Source organism: Nannospalax galili, unplaced genomic scaffold (genome assembly GCF_000622305.1).
Source record: "Nannospalax galili isolate Female #2095 unplaced genomic scaffold, S.galili_v1.0 scaffold2324, whole genome shotgun sequence".
Lineage (NCBI taxonomy): Eukaryota > Metazoa > Chordata > Mammalia > Rodentia > Spalacidae > Nannospalax > Nannospalax galili.
Genome location: NW_008351545.1, coordinates 362,469 through 363,503, shown reverse-complemented (window position 1 = coordinate 363,503; position 1,035 = coordinate 362,469).

The following is a 1,035-nucleotide window of genomic DNA, read 5'->3' as shown; positions in this document are numbered from 1 at the left end:
GGGGGGGGGGGGGGGGGCGGCACTGCTGCCCCAGCCGTCCTGTGCGAGAGGTGTGCCAGTTAGTGGGCACTTCCCCTGCAGATTTGCATTCCATGGGTGGTTTTCAGTTTTTTAGTTTCATCTAATTTAACCTTAGGGTTGACATTGAGTAATTTCCAGCAACTAGGATATTGAACTTCTCCGTCCTGTCCATAAAATCACATACATGTCTTTTATTCCTGCCTGGCCAGACCACAAAACCAGCATATTTATACAATAAAACAAAATTTATTTCAGAGTCTTCCAGAAGTTGGGAAGAGTTCATGCCATTTTAATTCCCAATATGTGAAAAATAAGAAATGACAAATGATGTTTGAAATGCCTTTTAGCATTGTAGCCTCACACCACTGACATGTAGCCTCCTCACACCACTGACGACATGTAGCCTCACACCACTGACATGTAGCCTCACGCCGACGACACATAGCCTCATGCCGACGACACGTAGCCTCACACCACTGACATGTAGCCTCACACCACTGACATGGATTAACAGCCACATCTTGAGAACAAATGATAAAAAGGCCCAAGAGTTCAACATCTTGCCACAATAAGAGAAAGATCATCCTGCGTCTGTCACCCCCTCTAAGGCTCAGGGACTCTTGCTGAAGAATGGCAGAAAAGATTGTGAGAGTGGAGTATTGGATAGGCATGTCCTCTGAAAGAACTGGCAACAGTTGACTGTCTGAACCCTAAGAGACTCCATAGAAACAGAAGAAGATAGTCACCCCTCCCACCCAATCGGCCAGTTTCAGTTGCATGAGAGGAGGATCTAAGGACAGACACTGAGGAAGTCTGAGAGGCAGCAGGAAGTTCGCCATCTTGGCAGCACTGGCTGATCTGAAAAGCCCAGACGAGATGTAGGGGAAAAGCCCAGGGTGCCTGTGTAGGTGACCATCTTCTGGACATCATAAACTCTGTACAAAAACCTGAATATAAAAAGAAAGAAAATACTGAGATACACTGAAAATCCTCAAGTTCACTCTTAAAAACATA